At 36.2% G+C, this 25,927-nt stretch overlaps 1 protein-coding gene across 3 annotated transcripts in view; it reads left to right on the top strand.

Moving 5' to 3' along the window:
• The window catches only part of ANO3 (anoctamin 3), a 427,969-nt gene that overhangs the window by 305,564 nt on the left and 96,478 nt on the right, over nucleotides 1–25,927 (top strand). The gene's annotated exons all lie outside the window — the stretch shown is intronic.

Here is a 25,927-nt window from a genome sequence, read left to right as displayed (position 1 = left end):
ATTATTAAAACTAAAGTTACTGAATTCTACTTTCCATATAATATTTATTCCTTCCTTCTAAGGAAATACCATGTTGTTGTGTGTTGTGAAGTCGGTTCCAACTCATAGCAATCCTGAATAGGGTTTCCAAAAAGTACCAGTGAGCTTTAATTGCCTGCCTTGCAGTTAATTCTTATCCTACAGCACACACCAGTACTCCAAGGATATACCATACCATACAAAACTTCATCAGGCAAAGCTGGAAAGTCATTTAGCTCTAGACTAAACAATACAATAGATGTATTGTTTGTGTTTGTGTGTAAATACACATAAGGGAGCTTCACAAAGTTCAAGGGAAAATATCCATTATCTTTCAATTTAATTTTTCATAAACTTTTTGAAATCCCGTGGATATATGGCTTTGCTCAGTTATTTTTAATGTAAATATTGGGCATGTAGGACTGACTGATTTCTTAAGTCTGTTTAAGGAATCAGATTCTTTATAAAGATTAATTTAACATATCCATTATGAACCTGAGATTATGATTATACCTTAATTTGATCAGTTCTTGAAAGAGATCCAGAAACTTTATGTGAAAACATTTTTTAGCATCTAGTTCAGTTATTTGATTTTGAAATTGGCATACCTCTTTTTATAATACTTTTCACTTCATCCTTTTTAATCTTAAATTAGGAAGAATTAGAGAACGTTCAGATTTTAGGTAATTATTTAATCCAACTCCCTTATTTTATATATGAAGAATATGGTTGGTGGGGAGGAAAGTCGTGAAAAAATTCACTCAGTTAGATGGTAGCAGAGCTGGGGTTTGAAGTCATATTAATTCAAGTATACCATTCTGTCTTGTAAACAAGAAAGATGCCACAAGTGATAAAAACAGTGATACAGAAAAAAGTTTTTATCAAATTCTGGCCTCAGTCACAAATGTTGTGTTAAATGCTATCAGCTTATTTCTGATTCAGCAAGTCTGTTTAGGACTTCTGAGGAGTGATTAGCCAATCTAGTTCTTTTCTAACATCATCACACCAGGACCCCAGTCACAAAAACCTATGAAAAATAATCACAATAATTATACTGACTTCTTAGCATTGTTTTGAAGACTAACTGATATGCTGTATCTGTTCTAAAGCACTGGACCACAAGGTTGGTTGATTTGAACTGCAAAGTCAGTAGTTCATACTCACCAGCTGCTCCTTGGAAACCCTATACAGGGTCACTATGAGTTGGAACCAACTCTATGACTATTAACAGCTTAACAACTTAACCTCCAATTGGGACTTCTGGAGATAGGCACTGGACTGAAAACTACAAGGTCAACAGTTCAAATCCATCAGCTGCTCTTCAGATACCCTATACAATCAGAACTGACTTGATGGCATATAACAACAACAGCCTTCATTTATTTTCATTAAAATAATCTCTGTAATCTTTTACAATTGACAAAATTCACAAATATCCCATCTGATTCTTATTAAGATCCATTGAGACATAAGAGTAGCTTGTATTACCTTCATTTTGAGATAAACTTGGGCTGAGAGTGGCCATGTGATTTGTTCAGAGTTCTACAATCAGTAAATAGAAGAGGAAGCACTCAAAGTTACTAATTCTAACCTAGTTAGGTGCTGAGTTTACATTTAAAGTGCTTTTCATTGAATTGAAAAATTCTTTAAAAAAGAAAGACAAAGGTGAACTTACAGACTGATAGTAAGGAAGGAAAAGAGAGAAGATAGAACTGGTATTATTTAGATCCAGTATTACCTACTATTTCTTATGAACTCTCCCCGAAAGTGTTGCTACTTCTCTTGTTAAGTCCTTTCTAATCAGTTCAGACTCAAAACTAACCTTGTATAGGGTTTCCGAGTTTCAAACCAACCTTGCATTCCAGTCAGTACTCTCCTTGAAAGTATCACAAATATTTACAATATTTTTCTGTTCTGATTTTTTTCATTCATTCTGAGATGCCTCTAAACACCCTCTCTGATTAGCACTGGATTTTTAGTGTTCTTTTCTTGCTTGATTTCTCACAGTGGAACAACTTACATATATCCATAATATTCCTTTATAAACTCTTAGTCTTCAAAGCTTTTAGCACACAGACCAAACCTGATAATTCCTAAGGTTTTTGAGATCTAGCAAATTGCTAAATTAATATTTACCATGGCCTCTTATTTTCATTTTAAAGTTAAAAAATTCTATTAAAAAAGACAGACAAGAAAATCATAGAATCTTTATCTTCAAAGTTTTCAACCTGAAGATCCAGTAGTAACAGATTGTATTGTAGAATATTTATATACTGAAAACTAACAAATTAGAGCTAGAAGTAACACTGGGATGCATCTCACAAAGTAGAACTTAAGAAGTTACTCATTTTGTGTGATTCCATATGTAGAAAGTTCAAAAACAGGCATATAATAATAATGCCTATTGACTCCATGAACAACTTCCTTTGCCATAAGACCAGAAGTATCTTGATAGTGCTCAATTTTACTGTGGCTGAACATTTTGATCAAAGATTCTATAGAAAAATCGTGATCAAAGAGGGAAAATGCAGAACAGAATTAAAAATTCTCATGGACTCCAGACTTTGATTATGGAGGCTGAATGAATCTTTGAAACAATTGCCCCGGGGATAAACCTTAAACCAAAACAAAACCTTAAGCCTTAAACCAGAAATATCCCCTGAAGTCTTCTTGAAACACAGTAGTTTATCTTACCTTGTAAAAATGGCTGCCTTGAGAATGATGCTCTTTGTAGAACTACCTTTATGGTACCAAATTGACAAACTTGAAAGATAGGAAATGTCAGGGGGCAGTGGGTTGATGCTAATGGGGGAGGAACAATTCAGTAAAGGAGGGTGAAAATGGCTGCACTGCTTGAAAAATGCAATCAGTACTATTGAATGTATGTGTGAAAATGGTTGGATTGGTGAATGTTGTGCTATGTATATTCTCAACAACAACAGAAAAATAAAAATCAACAGTGTTCAAAGTCAAGAAAGTGGTTACTGCAGCAAAGAATGAGACTGTTAATTGGGAGTGGAACAAGGAAGGGACTTGTAGGGCAATGATGATATTGGTTTTCTTAACCTGGTGATGTTTACATGGATGTTTGTTAGGGTGATAATTCTGTTCATTCATGTATCATGCATTTTTCTGTGGGAATCAAAAAAACTGGGTTTATATCTTAAAAATTGTTAACATAATTACAAAATACATTACTATTGTGTATTTATTATACAAATGCTTTACATATTTTCTCATCTAATGCAAACAACAACAAAAAAATGATGTGGCAGATATTATTCGTCTCATTTTACAGATGATTAACGGAAGCAAAAAGAATGTACATAATTTGCTGAAGGTCACACTGCTAGTAAGTTAGAGATATGGTTAGGATTGAAACCTTTGGCATGTCTAAATTAAAGCTAGTAATTATTCTTCTATGTAACACAACTTACAAAGAAAAATAGAATTTGGTGCTCAGCTACTTTAGAGTTTTCCCCACCATTATTTCCTTTGCATTTGTAGCGTAGTGGTGACGAATCAGGCTGCGAACCTCAAGTTCAGCAGCTCGAAACTACCAGCTGTTCTGCGGGAGAAAGATTTACAGCCTCAGAAACCCTGTACAGGGTCACTATGAGTCAGAAGTGACTCCACGGCACATCACAACAACAACAGCAACATTTCCTTTGCATATCCTTTCCAAACACACTAAATACTGTTTTATCCAAATTTAAGAAAACCCTAGGAACTGTTTCATGTGGTTTCTAAACAGATACCACAAAGTTTACAGGTTAACAAAATATGAAAGACTACCACCACCAGTGCTTTAAATTGATACCTCACCTGACTGAAAAACATTTCAATACAATTTTCCAGAAACATCTTTCTCCTGTGAACAATGTCAACTTCATAGCAAACATTATAGTATTTCATTACTGCCAGTTATCCAGTTTATGAATTCTCCTGGCCCCCACTCCACCCCTTATCATTATTAAGAGATTTTAAGTTGTTTTCCTAAAACTAGACATTCTGGTTTTTACTTCTTAATAATGTGATCACCAGAGGAGGAAAACGTGAACTTAACTATTCTTCTAGTTTTCACATACTTTTGAAAGTGGCATTGAACTTTCATTTTGTCCCCATAAGAAGAATCCACATATCATGAATCAACAATGTGAGTCTTGTTGCTCCAGTTTCACTTGCTTGTAACACTGAACTACCAAGGGGATTTCTATCCGTCACCTCAGGTTATAATTGCAACTTGAAAAGCTAGGACATCAATACCTCAAACAAACCAAGCATTCTGTTATTACTATAATTTATCTCCTAGGAAAAGGAGAGACTAGGAAGAGAGGGAGAGAAAGGTATGTTGTAAATTCTATTTAAAGTCTATTCAGAAATCTATACATCTGCAGGTAAGTCTTTTGTGAAGGATTTGTTCTTGTTCTTACAGTCCAGTGGGATGTAGCTTCTGCTTCCTGGCTTCAAAGAGAACCAGGTTATACCCCTTAATAGGATTTCTTTCATCGCAAAGGAGTAGAAATAGCCAGAAATTGAAACTATGAGTTGTTATGAACCTCAGCCCTGGAATTTTGCTGAAGCAAGGATCAGTCAACTTTTGTTAAAAGTTTGACCCCCATCCCAAATTGAACAAAGCACATTGTAAATCAGCAAAGTCTAATGGGGGTGGTAAATGTACCCCAGTTGGAGATACATGAAATCTGTACTCTTTCCTCTTTCTTGTGAGCATTCTCCATCTCCACAGTGTATATATTCATATTGTATGAATATATGTATTCATACTTAGTATATATGTGGCGCTGTAGGTTAATGGTCTGGACTATAAAGTCGGTTTGATCATAAGGTTGGAAGTAAATCTTATTGTAAATGGACCAAAAATCAAGAGAAGGTAATTTTGAGGATGTAAAAGAGGTATCATCATGAAAATTAATGTGATCCAAGCCATGGTATTTTAATTTACCTCATATGCATGCAAAAGCTTGACAAGGAATAATGAAGACCAATGAAAAACAGACATGTGAATCACAATGTTGATGAAGACTATAAAATATACTCTGGACTGCCAAGAGAATGAATAAATCTGTCTTGGAAGAAGTACATTCAGAATGCTCTTTAGAAGCAAAGATAAGTGAGACTTCAGCTCATGTACTTTGAACATATTATTAGGAGGAACCAGCATCATGCTAGGTAAAGAAGAGGGGCCACAGAAAAGAGGAAGACCATCAAGGAGATGGATTGACAAAGTAGCAACAATAGACTCAAACATAGTTCCAATTGTGAGGATGGCGCAGAAACAGATAGTGCTTTTCTGTTATAAATAGGGTTGATACAAGTCAGAATCAGTTGGACAATACGTAACACAAGCAACAAAATAGGGATAAAAAACAATTTACACTGAGTCCATGGATGGTGCAAAGCAGTTAGTCTATTTGGAGTTCTAGTTCACTGAAAGATGCCTTGGAAGAAAGATCTGGCAATCTGCTTCCCAAAATTTAGCCACTTTAAACTCTGTGAAGCACAGGTCTACTCAGACACACATGTGTTCACAATGATACAAAACTGTAATCACAACAACTGGTAACTGATAAAACAGGAATAGGACTAAAATCATTGCAAACTAAAAAAAAAAAAAAAATGAAGAAACTTCTATGGATACAATTATTAAATTATTATAAATAAAAGAAAAAAGAGTGAATGAATTTCACATTTAAAAAAGGAATGATCTACCCAAAATGCACTTCTTCCCCCCTTTGGTGTTGGTAATGAATAATGGTTTCACATTACTACTTTTGTATGGTGTGCTGCAGGAGTTGATGGCCAAAACACATACATACATTACTCCCTTGCACCGAAGCCTGACGTTAAGTGAAACAAACTTACAATCTCTATATACTTTTGCTTCCAAATAAATGTCTAAAGTCATTATTCTACTTAGCCACTTTGCTGAGTCATATCCACTTAATACCAAGCTATAAAAATAAGGAGATGCCCTGGTTTGCATCACTTAATCAGCAAGAGAAGAGAAATATTAGTTATTCTAAATGCAGTCCTTATCAGAATCTTTACGTAAAAACATGAGTTAAAGGCATCATATAAAAATGTTTCCATAGTGAAATAAAGGCATTGTACTACTTTTCTCCCAGATACTGTTATCATATCTATATCTGTAGATACAAATATAGATATAGATATAGATATAGATAGATACTTGTTGTTGTTGCTAAGTGCCATTGAATTGGTTCCAATTCACAGTGACCCAGTATAGGTGAATTTGAACTGCCAATTTTGCTTCTCAAACTGACCTTCCTGTTCAGTGCTTATCCTATAGCACCACACCAGGACTCCACATATATATGGCCTTTCTAATCTTGGACAGTATGAAGTGCTCCTTAAAGGAAAGAGCCACAACAGTAGAGAATATAAAAAATTCTGCTTCCAAAATGCCTCTTGGATCAGGCTTTGGGAAGGTGAGAAAACACACCCGGCCAGTGGGTTTTTTCCTTAGGAACATTATCCTTGTTAAGTGCTGTCAAATTGGTTCTAACCTAGAGCAACTCTACATAGGGTTTCTAAGTAGTAGCTGGTGAGTTTGAGCCACCAGCCTTGCAGTTCAAACCATCCTTGTCCAGTGCTTGTCCTTGGGCTATTACTTCTCTTTTAATTTACTAAAAGGAGTCCTGGTGTGGTGCTATGGTTTTATAGCTGGACCACAAGGTCAGTTTGAACTACAAGGTTGGCAATTCAAATTCATCAGTGGTTCCTTGGAAACTCTATACAGGGTCTCTATGAGTCAGAACTGACTTGAAGGCACTTAACAATAATTTACTGAAAAGGGAAAACTTTAAAGAGAAAGAAAACATGACTTCAGCAATTTGCAAAAAACAAATTGCAAAAGTTTGTGAACATTTTTATTAAAAGATTTAGATATGTAAGTGCTGTTGTTGTTAAGTGCCACTGAGTCAGTTTTGATTCATAGAGACCTCGTATAGGGTTTCTGAGGAGTAGCTGGTGAGTTTGAACCACCAACTTTGTGGCCTAGTGCATTATCTTACAGAGCCACACATAATCCTTCCCAACAATATATATGGTAGGCCATACTGCCTGCTGATTTGGGAGTATTTGATCATAAGCTCCAATATAGGAATACTCATTAAACCCATTTCTAGAGTGTGTCTTTAAATTGAAATTGTAGCTAAGTTGGAACAGATGTGGACAGTTCTTATTTAGGAGGCCCAGTAGAACTGAATGTTAGGCATTAGGTTACTAACTGAAAGGTAAGCAGTTCAAACCCACCAGCTGCTCCATGCGACAAAGATAAAGCTGTCTACTCCCTTAAACATTTACAGTCCTAGAAACTAGAAAGGGTTACTATGAGTCAGAATGGCGATGGGTGTTTGGTTAGTGCAACGAAAGGCTCTAAGACTTTTCAATGCTATAAAAGCTGCACATGCAATAAGTGAAGGTGATTATGATGAATTAGTTACAAGTAGGTGTTGGTTCAGTTTCAAAGTGAGGGCAAATTTACATAACATTAAAGGGCAAGTAGGAGTTATCTATAGTCAAGAGAGGCAGCTTTCATAAACTGAAAACTACTTGTATTTAAATAATTAGGTGGGTGAATGTCAAGCTTAGGGAGAAACATATATCTGTAAAATAAATAGGACCCAAATTCCAAAGTGCAGGATAAGCAACACTGTAGGATAAGCATTGAACTGCTAACTATAAGGTCAGTGGGTTCAAACCCACCAACTTCTCCTTAGAAACCCTATCCAGGATTGTTATGAGTCAGAACTGACTTGACATCACTTAACAACAACAACATATTTCATGGAGGCCTGAATGTGGTGCTGTAGGACAAGTACTGGACTGATAGCCACAAGGCTGGGAGTTCAAATCTACCACCGCTCCTCAGAAACCTTATATAGAGTGGATATGAGTCGGCGCCAACTCCATGGCACTGAACAACAATTCATCCCATTATAGGATCCGTTTCTATGGATCAAATGCTATAGAAAGTGGGTAAATGGGACATTAACATCTCTTTAATAAAGGGCATCTTACATAGCCACAGGTCAAAAATATTTTTCAGAACATTTATCCACATCTTCATTCCATTGATGCCTTTGATAGTAACTAATTTAGCCTTATAGATTTCCATAACTCTATAGTGCTAGAGATGTGCTCATATCAAAGTAAATAAAACATATGTACCTGTTGCCCACTTTAAAAAAGTCTGCAAAAGGCATGTTGTCATTGTTACATGCCAACAAGTTAGTTCGGATTCATACCAACTCTGTGTAAGGTTCCCAAGGATCAACTGATGGGTTTGAACTGCCAACTTTTTGATTAGCAGTCCAGAATACCAGGATACGTAGAAGCTTGTAATTCCTTGCAAGATATTTTTCTAAAATGATCATAGTATCCTATTTAAAGAAAGCATTTTAAAAAAATGAATAACTTTAAATCGAAGTATTTAGACAATTTATATTCATGTCCCCGTTTCTGCTTTAAATATTTGAAGCATTTACTAAGCTACACCTTAAGGAAATTATATCTCTGTAGTCACATACATTTTAAATAAGAATTTCATTGAACTCCTCAAGTGGCTTCCTCATCTACCAAATCCAGCAGTAATTCTTAAACTTTGTGCAACTAAAAGTGCAAATTATCATTTTAAGGGTAATTACTTAATGAAACAACTACCTGGCTATACAATGATCTCTCTTCTCCGTAGCTACTTGCCAGACAGTTCTGTCAAAAGTTGCAGCTTAATAAATGAGAGAAACAAGATCAAAGCAGTCCAGCACAGTCAACCTTACCTTCAGGTCTAGGCCGGATTTACACCAGAACTGAAATATCAGTTGATCACAGCTGTCCTGGTCAAAATGACTCTGCTGAGCTTTAGAGAAAACAGATGAGTTCGATGTGACAGTGCCACACGGAGCAGGAAGGTGCCGGAGAAACAAAATTAGGCGGGGCTGGCTGTATCATGCTTGTACAATGGAGCACCTAAGAACCTGACTGACCTGCTTCTCAGCTGTCAGCATTAGGATATCGCCTCATTGAGTCCTTTGGAAAAAAAAGAAAAGCCCAACCCTCTGGCTTTTATAGGTTGGTCCTTGTGACTTTGAGGCAGGCTCATTGTCTTCCGTGGTGGTGAAACAGGGGACATAGATCTCTTGCCTGATTGTCTGAAGTGAAACCATAAGTTTAAAAAAAAAGAAAAAAGAAAAAAGGAGAAAGTCTTTGTTAAACTCCTCTTTTTGTATCAGCAATTCCTGACGTTCTGGGTTCCGAACCCTATGCAAGTGAAAAAACTTAAGTGAGTCATGTCTCACCTGTTGTTGCTCTCTATGCCCGGAGCTGTTCTCCTGACATGTAAACAAATCTTTCCTTTCTTATAGTTGTCGCCTTATTCAGGTACTTAGAAAAAGGCAGAGAAATTGTAGTGAATATGAGTGAGGGATCCTGCCTGCAATGTGATGAAAAGGGTTTTCTAAACCTCACCCTTGACACAATGAATAATGGGGTCTTTGAGAAGGCTGTGAAGAGTTATTATTAGAAATAATCACCAGATCAGTTTTCTAGTTGAATTTCAGGAATTTCAGAAGTACCTCTGACCATGTGATCCAGGGTAGTCTGGGGAGCTTTCTAGATTAAGTACTTTTATCCTGTGCATGCTTCATCTTTATTCTCCACTTAGAAGCTGGAGAGTTTCAGAAGTGCTCCAGTAATGCTTGATTAAATACTAGAGTTGAGTAACAATCTGGCACACTTCGCTTACTTCCTTTCATAATTTATGAAAGAGAGAAGAATGAAACTGCTCTTTTCTGGATTTTCTGCATATCAATATTTGGGAACTGGCACCAAGGTCTGCTCAGCTCAGTAAGCCTCAGGTTCCTACTTGGTTTCTGTTGTGCAAGAAGATATGCTTCCAACTGTTGAGAGAAAAACGAAACTTTAGTTAAAATGCAGGAACTGGTAAGCTTCAAATTGAAAGCAAAGAATCTGCCCAGTTAATTGATCCCAGGAAAGAGCATGGTAATTCTATAGTTGAAACTTTTCTGAAGCCCAAAGAGTCCTTGTGAGTATGATTAAAAATTAAACCAACACCTAAAAAATATTTACTCCAAAGATATTTAAGCTATATCTGCATTAGTATGAAGAGAGGCTACTTAAACTTAATTAATTTCTTACTAAACAGTGACTTAATAGGCTCAATTGGTTATTTGCAAACTATCCATTTACTAGAAGAAAAATCTAACTTAACAATTAAAATATTTTACTTTGAGGATGTGCATGAGTTAGACAGAGTTGGGTATACTGTACCATTAGAAATGTTTCTACGCATGTGAATGAATACCATTACCCCTTTAAAACTTGACTGTAGTAATTATGACCTATACTAGGCATGGAAATTACAAGGCACTTTTGCTACAACTCTTCAGTTGCTCTCTCTTCCGTAACAGTCAAAGCTAACTCTCATGAGCCTCTTTGCTGGAAACACTTGCCTCCGAATCAGTTTTGTCATTGCCTTCCAGACAAGCATAACCAGTTGACTAGAGCTACCCCTAGAGATAAATCCTATTTGTCTTTTCTAACCTGAGCACTTCTGAAAATGAAGTCATAAAATTAAAAGGATGCCTAAATGTAAAGTCTCCTTTGTTAGTTAGCTTGCTTAGTAGTAACCAGAAACCTTTATAAAGTCACCTGAGTAGAAAATAGTTTCTTGCCAAACAAGTTTCCATAAAATATTCTTAGTGTGTACCATAACCTCAGTAAAACCAGTCCCATTTCACCCTTGCTGTGCCAGAGGAACTCAACAGTAAGGCACAATTACCTGGCAATTTCACCAGTCAGGTCAGCTGAGATGACACATTATGCAATGTTTTTAATTGTCTTTTGTACTTAGCTACTATGGAGCCCTTCTTGTACTGCTCTTCAATTACTTCATATCCATTCATTAAATTCCATAATACATATTGTTGTTGTTGTTGCTAAGTGCCATTGAGTCAGTTCTGACCCATAGCGAACATGTATAGAATTTCTGAGAAGGAGCTGGTGAGCTTGAATCACAGACCTTGCTTATGAAAACAACTTTGCAGCCCAGTGCAATAACCTACAGTGCCACACCAGGAATCTAAAACACATATTAGAAGAAATACCTCCTCTGGATCTGAAATGGCTGCACTACTCACAAGTGGGGAGTCCTAGCGTGGAGCCATAGGATAAGCATTGGACCATAAGGCTGATTTAAAACGACAAGTTGGCAGTTCACACTCACCAACCACTCATCAGAAAACCTATACAGGGTTGCTATGAGTCAGAACCGACTAGACGGCACTTAACAACAACAACCCAAAGTGGAGTTTCCAGAATGTGAAGGCACATTACTATCACTGATGGATCTAAAAACAAATAATGTTGGAAACATGTATTGGAACCATGCCTTCAATAAAATCAAAACATTGCTCTGGATCCAAAATGGAAGGATAAACATTGGACTGCTAACCACATTGTCAACAGTTGAACCCATCAGCTGATCTGCAGGAGAAAGAAGAAGCTGTCTGCTCCTGTAAAGACACACAGTCAGGAAACCCTGTATAGAGTCACTAGAAGTTGGATTTGATGGCACTGGGTTTGGTTTGGGCTTTACAGCTGCCTGGAGGAGGAGTCCTGCTGGCAGGCATTAAGCATTCAGCTGCTAATGAAGGGCTTGGCAATTCTAATTTAACAGCCACTTTGCAGAGAAAAAACTGTGGCAGTCTGCTTGGGTCTGGTCTTGGAAACCCCATGGGGCAGTTCTACTCTGTCCTATAACATTGCTCTGAGGTGGAAGGGATCCGTGACAATGGATTTACAGCACCACAAGCCTGAGACTCACTTAAGTAGAAGTAGAACATAGGACATTGCTCTAAAATTCCTTAGCATTCAAATGTAGTTTGTATGCTTCCTATCAAGTGTGGTGCAGTAGGATTAGAACTGGACTGTGACTACAAAGTCGGCAGTTCAAAGTCACCAGCTGCTTCTCGGAAACCCTATACAGAGTCGCTGAGTCAGAACCAATTCAAAGTCACTTAGCAACAACAACAACAACAATAAAGTTATAGTTACATAAAGACAAAGACGATCATATTTATTATACCTATGAAGTTTAAAATGAACTTAACCTAAAGTATTTGGTCTTTGTTTCCTGAGAGAGAACTCTAAAGTCTTGGCATTTCCTGAGTGCTTGAGATGCTTTTGGTAAGTGTAGACCTCCAGTCGTCAATTAAGTGTTTATGCTAATAAGGTAACTCAAGTGCAGCTGGCCTGACCAGAAAGAACATCTCCTCTGTCAGCCTCAGAGAAGGAGTAGGGGCATGAGTCAAACAATAAAGAGACACCCCCCCTAAAGGCTCTGGGCATCCTAGCTCCATGGGTTTCCTGGTTGGTGAAAGACAGAGATGGGTGTGTGAAGGTAGAGTCCCTTTTTGGGACATTTATATAAACTCTGATGGCTGGACCCACCCAGACTGTGTCCTTTTCATCTCTTCATTTGTATTTTTGTTATTAATATTTGCTATGTACTTTTTATATAAAATATTAATTATAAGTATAGTATTATATGTGAGTATGTCTGAGTCATTCTAGCGCATTACTAAACCTGAGGCAGTAGTGGCAGCCAAAAGGCCAGAAGTGGAGTATCTCAGAGACCCCTGAGCTTATGTCAGCTTTATGAGGTCTCGGAGAGATCCCCAAAATGTATAGCTTCCAAAAGAAGAGGAACCCTAAAGATTTCCAAGCTTGTGATTGCTTTCCTGCAAGCCATTGGAGAATTCTGATCTTGTAATCAGCAGATTAGAAGTGACAATGTTGTGAGGCTCTAAATTGAAATCTTGAGTAAACTTCACAATCTAGAGGACTATGTTCTTGTGAAGTCTGGCCTTGCTCCTGATGGTTCATGTCAGAGGACGAAGTACCACATGTACATACAGCTAGTGTCAGGACAGAGTAGAACAAAGGGGAACAGAATGGATAGTAGATTTATGCCTATTTTATTTCCACACAGTCTGGTGTCACAAAAATGAGATTTTATCTTTCTTCGTAATACCATATGCCTTAACAGGTAAAAAAGAGAAGCTTGTATGTTAAATGTTTCTGGCATTCATTTAATGAAAGGGAATCTGCCTTTCATTTCTTTCCAACAAAATATTGAATGAAATTAAATAGTTTAATCCCATAATACTGTTTCATTAATTTCCATTTTATGTGTATTTCTTTGTTACCTAAAGCATCCATATTGTGAAAAATAGCTGTTGGGATGATCCATCTTCAGAATCAAGGAAATCTTGGGGGTAGCAGGTTGGCATGACTAAAGGAAACTCTGAGGAGAGGAAGAGACTAGTTTGACCTGCTAGATTTTTAAAATAAGAATACACACATAAAGGAAGTAGGGGAAGTTCATGGGGAAGGGATGAAACTAACTTTAAATGAAAATACTAGTAGGCACCATTCCAGAAAGATTGTAAACTGTAAAGTACCCAGTAAAGGGGAAATGGAAGAGGGGCTTTTTCCAATTAGGTTAATAAAACTCTTTGTCAAATGGCCATGGGGGGCATCTGCCCGGGTACTGGCTTGAGTGTCCAATTTGGCTAAATCGAATAAAGAAAACCTCACTCTTGCTAAAATGAGTACAGACTGGATTACTTGAGCATTTGTCAGTATAAACAACATTTCTCACAATATCCACAAGGGGAGACAAAAGATTAATCCAATTTATGTCTTGTTTCAAATTCACAGCCTGCTACCAATGAATTTGATCTATGGAAACAGATCTGCTTTGTGGCCCTTAACCCTGACTTCTTATCAGAAATAGTCACAGAGCTTTAAAAAGATCCATATGTCCAGACCCATGCTTTGTTGTTGTTGTTGTTAAGTGCCGTCGAGTCGGTTCCGACCCATAGCGACCCTGAACAGGGTTTCCGAGGTTATAAATCGTTACAGGAGCAGAAAGCCTAATCTTTCTCCCGCGGAGCAGCTGGTAGTTTTGAACTGCTGACCTTGTGGTTCTCAGCCCGATTCATAACCACTATTCTACAGAGCTCCTTGTGTATTTTACTGTTTGTTTTAAATTCTACAGGTATTCTGAGGAGCAACCAGATTTGGGAACAGCTAACGTAATAGATGTGTGTGTGTGTGTGTGTGTGTGTGTGTGTGTGTGTTTATTACATAATCCATATTAAAGTAAAGGAAAGAGTCATTTTGAGATTCCCCATTCTCTTGCCCCTCATATTTCCATGATGCCAACAGATAGAGAAATGAAAATAACAAACCCTTTTTCAAATTAATATGGCTGGTTTGTTTTAAAAAGTGGAAAGAAAAGAAATATTGAAGGATTTTGCTGACTCAAAAACACTTCTGTAGAACAACTTAGTTTAAGGATTACCTATGTACATTCTCGTCCATCATTGCTTTTTCAGACAGGTGCATATGATTTTATTTGCATATAATCTAGTTTGAGCTATGAGGTTTCTTGTAATTAGTACATCAGGAATCAAAATTAAATAAGGAAAAAAATTATCCTGTACTCTGGTTTGTTAAAGCTGTATTAATGTAAAAGAACATTCTGGGAAATGCCCCCATGGTTTGATTTGATTACTTCTCATTCTCATTTCCTTCTAGCTCTTCCATTTATATCTAATTCATCTGTATTCAATGCCTAGCTCAAATGCTACCTCTTCCACAAATAAATATGTTGTTCTTGTTTGGTACTGTCGAGTCATTTACAATTCTTAGTGCCCCTATGTACAACAGAACAAAACACTGCCCTTTCTTGTGCCATCCTCCTAATTCATGTTATGTTTGAGTCCATTATTGCAGAACTGTGATATTCCATCTTGTTGCAAGCCTTCCTCTTTTTTGCTAATTTTCTACTTTACCAAGTATGATGTCCTTTTCAGGAGCTGGTTCCTTCTGGTAACAAGTCTAAAGTACATGAGACAGAGTTTCGCCATCTTCTCTTATAAGGAGCATTCTGGCTTTACTTCTTCCAACATAGATTTGTTGGTTCTTTTGGTAGTGCATGATACTTTCAATGTTGTTTATGTTGTTTACCAACACCATCATTCAAATACAATGATTCTTTTCCAGTCTTCCTTATCCATTCTCAAACTTTCACATGCAACTTGGTTCAGGTACACTTTGTTGTTATTAAGTGCCATCAAGTAAGGTCCAACTCATAGTGACCCTGTGTAGGGCTTATAAGCAATGACTGGTGAATTTGAACCACTGACCTTGTGGTTCAAACAGACCTTGAGATCAAGTACTTATCCTTTGACACTGAACTTTATTCCTCTGATATCTTTTCTCTTTAAAACTTTAAAGTAATCTTTTGCAGCAGATTTGCCTAATGCGATACGGGCTTTGATTTCTTGACTGCTGCTTCCGTAAGTGTTGATTGTGGTTCAAAGCAAAATAAACTCCTTGACACCTTCAATATTTACTCCATTTATCATGATGCTATTTATTGATCCAGTTGTGAGAATTTTTTTTTCTTTCTTTACATTGGGGTGTAATCCATACTTAAAGCTATAGTCTTTGATCTTCATCAGTATTTTAAATCCTCTTCACTCCCAGCAAGCAAGGTTGTATCATCTGCATAGTGCAAGTTGTTAATGAGTCTTGCTCCACTCTTGCTCCACTCATAACTCCACAATCTTCATATAATTCACCTTTATTTTCTCAGCATACAGATTGAATAAGCATGGTGAAAAGATATAACCTTGATGCACACTTTTCCTCAACAGTATCCCCTTGTTCTATTTGAGTGACTGTCTCTTGGTCTGTGTACAAGTTCCTCATGAGCACAATTACGTGTTCTGGAATTCCAATTCTTCACAACATTTATTATGATCTACACAGTTAAATGCCTTTGCGTAGTCAGTAAAGTACAAGTAAACCTTTTTTCTGATATTCTTTGCTTTCAGCCAAGATCTATCTGATATCAGCAATGATATCCCTAATTCCACATTCTCTTCTGAATCCAGCTTAAGTTTCTGGCAGCTCCCTGTCAATGTCCTGCTGCAATCATTTTTGAATTATCATCAGTAAAGTTTTACTTGTGTGTGATATTAATGATATTATTGGATGTTTGCCACATTCCTTTGAGTCACCTTTCTTTAGAATGAGCGCAAATATAGAAATCTTCCAGTTGGTTAGCCAGCTAACTATCTTCCAAATTTCTTGGCATAGACTAGTGAGTGTGGCCAGCATTTCATCAGTTTGTTGAACGATTCCAATTTGTAGTCCATCGATTCTTGGAGCCTTGTTTTTCGCTAATGATTTCAGGGCAGCTTGGACTTTTTCATTCAATACTGTTAGCTCTTGATCATATGATACTTTTGAAATGATGGCGCATAGACCAATTCTTTTTATTACTATGACTTTGTGTATTCCTTCCATCTCCTTTTGAAGCTTCCTGTATCATTCAGTATACTATAGAATCCTTCAGTGTTGAAAGTCAAGTCTTGAATTTTTTCTTTAATTCCTTCAGCTTGAGAAATGCTGAGTGTGTTCTTCCTTTTTGGCTTTCTAACTCCCAGTGTTTACAGATTTCATTATAATATATTTTTTTGTTTTCTTGAGCTGCCTTTTGAAAATTTATGTTTGGTACATAATTTCTTCTAGTAGCTTTAGCTTCTCTATATTCAAGAGCAAATTGTCAGTTTCTTATGACATCCATTTTGGTCTTTTCTTTCTTTCTTTCTTTTTAGTGACCATTTGCTTTCTCCATGTATGTTGCTCTTAATGTCATCCCACAACTCCTCTTGTCTACAGTTATTAGTGTAAAATGCATAAACTCTGTTCTTAAGATGTTATCTAAAGTCAGATGTATGTTTGCTAGGTATATTTTGGGTCTTATGGTGTGGACTCATTTTCATTTTCTTCAGCTTCAACCTGAACTTGCATATGAGCAATTGACTGTTCAATAGTCTGTGCTTGGCCTTGCTTTTGTTGATGATATCAAGCTTTTCCATTGTCTTTTCCCAGAGATGTAGTTACTTTGATTCTGGTAAGTTTCATGTATATACTCACCATTTACGTTGTTGAAAAGGGGATTTGCAATGAATAAGTTGTTAATCTTGCAAAAATGTTTCATGACATCTCCAGCATCATTTCTATCACCAATTCTATATTTTCCAACTATTGATTCTAACCCCTTTATTCCAGCTTTTGCATTTTAATTACCAACAATTATCAATGAATTTTGATTGCATGTTTGATCAATTACATACTGAAGAAGTATGTATAATTCTTCAGTTTCATCATTATTGGCTTTAGCGGTTGGTACATAAATTTGAATGATAGTCATCTTATATCCTCTTCTTTGTAGGTATATCGATAATATCCTGTTTTACTTCATGATAGATCTTGAAATGTTCTTTTTGGTAATGAATGTGATGCCATTTCTCTAGAATTTTTTGTTCCCTGCATAGTAAATCGTATGTTTGTCCAATTCAGAAAAACCAATACCAGACTATTTCAACTCACTAATGCCTGGGACATAAGTCTTTATGGATTCCATTTCATTTTTGATGACTTCTAATTTCTAGATTCATACTTGGTACACTCCATGTTCTGATTTTTAATGGATGTTTGTAGCTGTTTCTCCTCATTTTGAGTTGTGCCTGTAGCAAACAAAGGTCTCGAAAGCTTTACTTCATTCACATTGTCATGGCCAACTGAGTTTATGTTCAGGTTCCTCATGAGTACAATTAAGTGTTCTGGAACACTCATTCTCCACAATATTGTCCATAACTTGTCATGATCCACACAATTGAAAACTTTTGCATAGTCAGTAAAGTACAGGTAAATATCTTTCTGGTGTTCTCTGCTTTCAGCAAAGATCTATCTGATGTCAGCAGTGATAGCCCTCATTCTGCATCCTTGTCTGAATCCAGTTTAAACCTCTGGCAAGTCTTTGTCAGTGTACTGTTACATCTGTTTTTTAATTATCTTTAGCAAAATTTTACTTGCATGAGATATTTTGTGATGGCTTCCACATTCCATTGGGTCATCTCTCTTTGGAATGCATACAAATATAGATCTCTTCCTATCAGCTGTCCAGGTACCTGTCTTCCAAATTTCTTGATATAGATTAGTGACGGCCTCCAGTGTCAGATCAGTTTGTTGAAAGATTGTCAATTGTATTCCAGCAATTCTCAGAGGTTTGTTCTTTGCCAGTGTCTTCATTGCACTTTAGACTTCTTCCTTCAGTATCATTGGTCCTTGATCAAGACTACCTCTACTAGATCTCCCCTAGTCATATTTTGAACGCCTTCCAACCTGAGGGACTGCTCTTATGGCACTACACTGAACAGTAATCCTCTGCTATTCACAGGATTTTCAGTGGCTGTCTTTTCAACAATTTTCTGCCTCTCATTCTTCCTTGTCTGCTTTAGTCTGGAAGCTCCTCTAAAGTCTATCCATGATGGATGACTCTGTTGTACTTAAAATACCAGTGGCATAGCTTCCAACACACAAGCTACCACATTATGACAAACTGATATATGAGTAGTGTATACATAAGTATAGTAATAATAAATGTTATTGATATGATGTCTAGTAATATTTGTATTTTATATAACATTTTCACATAATTCACATTTAGACCTTTAATGTTCCTGTGGTGAGTATTTATAAGCTTATTCCTATTTTAGATTCAAAACTTTTCTTTAGAGATGTTACACTATTTAGCAAGATCATACAATATCTATGGAGAATATCATGAGCTAGTACCTGGTGGTGGTGGTGGTGGTGGTTATGTGCCATGAAGTCAGATCTGACTGTACCTAAATTCACTTTATTAATTTCCCATTTTTTTTTCACTCTATTGTCTTTTCTGTTTACTATCAGCTCTCAGTTCCCAAAAGTTAGAAACATTTTTAACTTTAATTTACCTAATACTTTTTCTTTACTTCTCAGCATTTTCTCTACTGGAATAAAAGCTCCTTTAAAGGTTTTATGTCTAATTTCTTGACAGAGCTTAGTAGGTGAGGCAATGGTTAAAAGTAATAATAATAATTATAAAAGCCAATATTCACCATGCTACTCAATATGGTAAATCATATACTATCCTTTCATCTCATCATCACAGAAATCTCAGACAGGCATTATCATTATACACATTACCTAAGAGAAAACTGATACTCTAAAAATTAGAAGTAATAAGCTTAAAATTACACAAATAGCAATTGAGGGAATCAATTTAAAACATTGAGGTCAATTTCAGCCTGAAATATTTCACTGATTCCTTACAAACAGTGCCTTAGTAATTAATTATATGGCTGGGGGGATTGGGGAAGGATGAGTAATACAATTGTATCAAATGTGGATTTATTTACTTTATCCAAAGATCAACAAAATTTACCCTTTTCCAGAGAGACCTTATTAGCAGCAGGATATAAAAATCATTACCTTTGGCTTTGATTTCTGTTCAGAACTCTTGTTAGCAATTAAAGTCATGAAGGCCATATTTAACACAATTTTAGATTACAGTATTTTTTTTTGTTGGTTTTAACTGCCACAAGTCAGTTCTGATTCATAGTGACCCTGTAGAGGATTTCCAAAGAGCAGTGGACGGTGGGTTTCAGCTGATGACTTTGTGGTTAGTAGTATTATTTTACAACATCACACATGGTGTGATGATGTAGGATCAACACAGGACTATGAACCACAGGTCTGCAGTTCAAACCCACCAACTGCTCCTTAGATATTCTATACAGGGTTGCTATGATCTGAAACTGAACCAGGCTACTTAACAACAACGACACCTGCTAGGAGAGATCATTATAATCCCAAAGAGCACATTGCTATACATCATTTGCAGGACATTGGTTGACCTGGAGTAATCAATAGTGAAAATGTCTTATGAGTTGGGAAGATGTGGGTGGTGTTTACAAAGGCATTTCCCATGACCCTAGCAGTGTGAGAATCAGAATCTGAAGAATGAGAGATGATGTGGAAATTTTAGACTTCTTGAAGGTATGACATGAAGAGGATAGTGATTACTATGACATTAATCCTTATGGACCCAATTGTGAGTTATGAACAAAGGGAATGGTGTATTCATAGATATGAGAGTGGGGCCTCTTGCCAAGATGTAGCCTGCTAACAGAAGAGTTATTTAGCCCAAGAACCTCTGCAGATTTTCAGAGGACCACCTGTTGATGAATAATATTGCTTTTAAACTAGTATTTAATATTCAGTAGTGTGGTGGTGGTGGTGTGCCGTGGAGTCAGTTCCAACTCATAGGGATCCTTTATAGGATTTCCGAGGCTGTAAATCTTTACTGAAGCAGAAAGCCTCACCCCTCTCCCATGGGATAGCTGATAACCCTGAGGTTAGCAGCCCGAATCGTAACCACATTCAGTAGTATAAAGGTACTGCAATAGATTCATTCCTATGTATGAATGGAGTATACTTGTGAATAAGCTTTCTGCTTTCAAAAATCTAATCTCATTATAGACTGATCTTTTTAGATTTCTGTTACCCAATTTATCAACTAATGTACTTTTATATGAACAAAATTCATGAAATGAAATTATAAACAGACATCAATATAATAAAATGACAAATCTGGCTGATAATATTATGAATGATTTTTTCACCATTATGAAATAATCCAAGTAATTTATTAATGCTTTTTCAAAAGAAATTAAAGGCATTTAATGAGAAAATCTTGGCATATATAGTTTAGCTTTTTTCTAGTTGGAAAGGTTATGGTGGCTAATAACCACAGCAGCAACATCACACAATGTTATTTGCTAAGTGTTCTCCTCACTGAACCATGACCCGGAGAGAAGGAGCAGAGTAAAAAGAGGTTCTCCTAGGCTTAGTCTGTACCCTCTGGAGAAGAATTGTATTTTGTTCCTTGACTCAAAAGCAGGGAAAGAAGGAAAAGGGAACATATTCATAGCCTGAAGGGGTTTTTGAAATCAAGTTGAAGGTCAGCAAACAAAAGTGGTTTTCTGATCACTTAAAGGACTGCAAGCACTTTAAACCCTCTGTAGATGGTTGGTGTTTGTGTCATTGAGTCGATTCTGACTCATAAAGAACTTGTATAGCATTTCTGAGGCTGTAAATCTTTAGGGGAGCAGAGCGTCTCATCTTACTTTTTGGAGCAGGTCGTACACTCAAACTGTTGACATTGCAATTAGCAGCCCAATGCATAACCCACTATGTTACCAGGACTCCTTAAACCCTTTGTAGATAACAAAGTAAACATGTTCTGTTTAACTAAGCTAACAATTCCTAGAAGCTTATTGTTGCGGTGTTGTTAGGCGTCATTCATAGATTCTGACTCATAGTGACCCTATCCACAACACTGTTCAGTCCTACACAATCATTGCTACCTTTTAACTCTTGTTGTCACCAATGTGTTAGTCCATCTCATTGAGCATCTTCCTCAATTTTGTTCACCCTCTATTCTGCCAACTTGATATTCTTCTTCAGCGAGCTCTGGTAGTGTAGTGGTTACGATCAGGCTGTGAACCTCAGGATCAGCAGTTAGAAACTACTAGCTGTTCCATGGGAGAAAAATGAGGCTTTCTGCTCCCGTAAAGATTTACAGCCTCAGAAACCCTGTACAGGGTCGCTATGAGTCGGAACCAACTCCACAGCACATAACAACAACAACCTTCTGCCAACTTGATATTCTTGTTTAGGGGTAGGACCCTCTTGTTAACGTGCCCAAAGTAAGTAAGATGAAGTCTCACTAACCTCCCTTCTAAGGAGCATTCTGGATGTATATTTTCCAAGACAGTTTTGGTTTTTGTTGTTGTTGTTTTCTTGGAAGTCCATATCATGTTTAATATTCTTCACCAACATCATTATTCAAATACATAAATTCTTCTCTAGTCTTCTTTATTCATTGTCAAACTTCCTCGTGCATAAGAGGTGATTGAAAATGCTATGATTTAGGTCAGGCACACTTTAGTTCTCTTTTCTTTTGAAGATTTTAAAGAAGTGTGTTGCATGTTGCAGCAGATTTGCCCAGTGCAATACATCATTTGATTTCTTGACTGCTGCTTCTATTGGCATTGATTGCGGAGCCAAGTAAAATAAAATCCTCAACCATTTCAGTCTTTTCTCTGTTCATCATGATGTTGTTTATTGATCCAATTTTGAGAATTTTTGTTTTCTTTATATTGAGTTATAATCCAAAACTGAAAGCTGTAATCTCTGATCTTCATCCTATAATCTACTTCACTTTCTACAAGTTAGATTGTGTCATATGCATATCAGAGGTTGTTAATGAATCTTCCACCAATCCTGATGTCATATTCTGCTTGATATATTCCAGTTTACTGGATTATTTGTTCAATATACATACTGAATATGTATGGTGAAAGATCTAACCCTGATATATACCTTTCCTGATTTTAAACCGTGCATTATCCCCTTTTTCTGTTTGAATACTGCCTAATGGCCTACAGACAGGCTTCACATGAGCATGGTTAAGTGTTCAGAATTTCCATTTGTCACAATGTTATCCACAATTATAATCCATACAGTTGATTGTCTTTGTATAGTCAATAAAACACAAGTTAATATCTTTCTGATATTCTCTGATTCAACCAACATCCATCTGGCTTCACCAGTATAACCCTCATTCTATGACCTCTTCTAAATACAGCTGAAATTCTGGCAGTTTCTTATTGATGTGCTGCATCAATGACTTTTTGATTATCTACAGCATAATTTTACTTCATGTGATATAAACAGTATTAAATAGTTTCTGTATTTGTTTGATCACCTTTCTTTGGAATGAAAACAAATATTGATCTCTTCTAGTCAGTTTGCCAAGTCTTGCAAAATTTCCAATAAATCTCAATGGTATTCCATTAATTCCTGAAGCCTTGTGTTTGGCCAGTGCATTCAGGCAACGTGGATTTTTTTCCTTCAGTATCATTGTTTCTTGATCATATGCTGCTTCCTGAAATGGTTGAACAGCAATCAATTCTGTATTCCTTCCATCTTTTGAAGCTTCAGAACCATTTTTTTTGCTCTTAGAATCCTTCAGTGTTACAATATGAGGCTTGATTTTTGTCTTTAGCTCTTTCAATGTGAAAAATGTCCAGCATTTTTTGCCCTTTTGGTTTTCTTTGCACATTTCATTATAATGTTTTACTTTGTCTTTTTAAGCCACTCTTGAAATCTTTTGTTTAGCTCTTTTTACTTCATCATCTTTTTATTTTGCTTTAGCAATTCTTTACTCAAGAGTAAGCTTCAGAGTCTCTTTTAACATCTGGTCTTTTGGTCTTGATCTTTTCTTTTTCTTTTCTTTTTGTCTTTTGAAAAACCTTTGCTACTCTTCATGTATGATGTCTTTGAGGCCATTACATAACTAGTCTGGTCATTCATGTTCAGTGTGTCAAATCTATTCTTGAAATGGTCTTTAGATTCAGGTGGGATATATTCAAGGCTGTATTTTTATTTTCTTTAGCTTCAGTCTAAATTTGGGTATGAGCAATTTATGGTGTGTTTTGCAGTTGGTCCCTGACCATATTTTAATAATACTGAGCTTCTCCATAGTTTCTTTCCATAGATACAGTCAATTTGATTCCTGAATATTCCATCAGCATAGTCATAGTTTATGTTGTTTAAAAATATATAGTTATAATTAATAAGTAATAAGCAGTTGGTCTTGAAAAATTCTGTTATATAGTCACTGGAAAGACCAATAAGACCTATGGTTGTTTTGACTTTTCTGCTTTGAATAAGCACTTTAAGCTAATAGAGTCACCTTAGGAGTCAGAGTGACCTCCTGTCCAGAATCAGGTTTATTTGGGGAGCAAAATCATTATTCTTTCTGAATTTTATTATCCATGAAAGTAAAATATCAATAAATTGCACATGAGGTTGTTTTGAGGATTTAATGAGGTAAAGAGTTTAGCAGGATGTCTTGTTACACAAATTGATGCTTTATATCTAATGATAAGAAATTTAAGCCCTCTTTAATAAAAATAATACAAAGGTATGATATATAAAACTAGGTACAAAATTGTTTATTTAGAATGAGAGATATCATAAATTCACAATTTGATAAAGTTCTAAAATAGCACAAAATCCAGAAAAGTAAGATCATCTTAACTAATTGTCTGACACATATTTTTGTTTTTTAAGTTGCAAATATGTCGACTTTATTTTAAAAACAAAACATCAGAACCATTTTACTGAAAACCAGTTTTATCTTAAAACTAAATACAGAGCACTCATCTAATTCCATTGGTGTAGACTTTAGCACCATCTCACTATTTGTAATTAATGTGGTAACACAGATTTTGGTTTGCAGTCTGTACTTGAGTAGTGTTTATTTAGTGGACTTTGGTAAAGCCCTTTATACATATTAGTTTGTTCACAGTAGATGTTTAATGATGGTCCAATAATCTCAAAACAAAACAAAAAAAGCAAACCTACCTTAGAGACTAATTAATAAATTAAACAAAATGAAATCCACACAATTCTCCCAGCCCTCAAAAGCTAGCAATTATGAGTTGTGTTTATATTGAAATTTAATGTTATATAAAATATTCTGGTTCTCCAACTATCCCACCCTTCCCTGCCAGGGTATGCAGCAATAGTAACAGATTCTTTTATTCTATCCACCCCTTCCCCCCAAATCAATCCAGTGTTCTTTAGAGTCTTTAAATATAGGTTGGGAATGTGTTAATAAGCTTTTGTAAAAAGGCATATTCTTCTATTTGAAGAATGACATTTAAATCAACCAATAAATGCATTTGATAAGACATTAAATTACCATAGGTACCAGTTGTTTAAGGTGGAATTGATATCCCAGTATCTTACATTCATAGTAGTATTTAGGTAGTTAAAATAATGAATATTGGACTCCAGGTTGGTGGATTCTGAATACTAATGATAGATCCTCTTTCGAACCTACTGTCCCCAAATAATTAATGTTTTCATAAGGTAAAAAATTACCAAATCCAATTACAGCTTCTGGAAGAGGGAAAATAAGGATACTTTCATAAAACAAATTTCATACTTGAAAACGGCCAGGGATGAGTGTTTCTCTTCCTTGTTGTTGTTGTTGTCTGAAAACAACCCTTGGATGACTAGATTCAGCCTAACAAAGAAATGAAGACAGTGATGCATTCGTGGTTAGCAGCTCAGCATAAAACATTTTTTAGGAAGGGAATGTGAAAGCTTGTTGACAGATGGACAAAGTGTATTCAAAAGCAAGAAGATTATGTAAAAAAATGATGTCTTTGACTTTTCAAAAAGTTTATTAAAACAACTTCTACAGCAAGAATGCAGATAATTTTTGACTCACCTTATACAAAAAAGTACTTAAATATGTGCCTGACAAGATATGTAACTGCCACAATATGCATTGAAGACAAATGTATACAGGTGTTGTAGTTTGCAGCAGGAATCTCAGCAATCAAGCCAATGGCCTTTGGCTTTAGGAAGGGAAGGGCTCAACACAGGCACAGACTGATCCAGGTGACCCCAGTGGATTAATGTGGATGAGTGGCTTTGACCAGCGTGAATTCTTAGAGAAATATCCTTTCTTTAAAATGAAGAGGACTTTTGTATTTAGTGCACATAGGGCATGATGTGGATTTATTAGTCTGGTTTATTGTTGTTGTTAAGTGCCAGCAAGTTGGTTCCAACCCATAGCAACTCTGTATAGTGTTTCTGAGAAGCAGCTGGTGAGCTTGAACCACCAACCTTGCAGTTCAAACAGCTTTGCAGTCTGGTGCATTAATCCACAGTGCCATACCAGGACTCCAATAGCCTGGTAAGTGAACAAAAAAAAAACCCTGCTAAGGAAGAGAAACCATGTCATGGTTTACTATGCATGGAATGACAAATTGAAAAGGAATGGTGTTGCATTCAT

The sequence above is a fragment of the Chrysochloris asiatica genome, unplaced genomic scaffold, assembly GCF_000296735.1.
Source record: "Chrysochloris asiatica unplaced genomic scaffold, ChrAsi1.0 scaffold00196, whole genome shotgun sequence".
NCBI classification, from domain to species: Eukaryota; Metazoa; Chordata; class Mammalia; order Afrosoricida; family Chrysochloridae; genus Chrysochloris; species Chrysochloris asiatica.
Note: the sequence above shows the minus strand (reverse complement) of the source record. Positions and strands in the feature narration are given on the sequence as shown.